Consider the following 351-nt stretch of genomic DNA (forward strand, 5'->3'; position numbering starts at 1 on the left):
GAGTGATGATGACAGATGTATTCAGTCCTCTGTCCCTGATGAACCTCTTGAATGAAATGCTAGAAAGACAGTTCAATACTGTGTCTTTTTGATTCATGGCTTGGGGAAATTTACCTATATATTCAGACCTAAACTATAGAAATGCAATAGGACTCACTAGCAAGCCCTCTCATTGGAAAATTCTACAATTTCTCCCTCGCCTTTCACTCTACACTTTTGACTTAATATATTGGAAGAACATTTCAATCATAGGACTCACTAGCAAGCCCTCTCACTGGAAAATTCTACAATTTCTCCCTCGCCTTTCACTCTACACTTTTGACTTAATATATTGGAAGAACATTTCAATCA

The sequence above is a fragment of the Mustela nigripes genome, chromosome 5 (assembly GCF_022355385.1).
Source record: "Mustela nigripes isolate SB6536 chromosome 5, MUSNIG.SB6536, whole genome shotgun sequence".
Lineage (NCBI taxonomy): Eukaryota > Metazoa > Chordata > Mammalia > Carnivora > Mustelidae > Mustela > Mustela nigripes.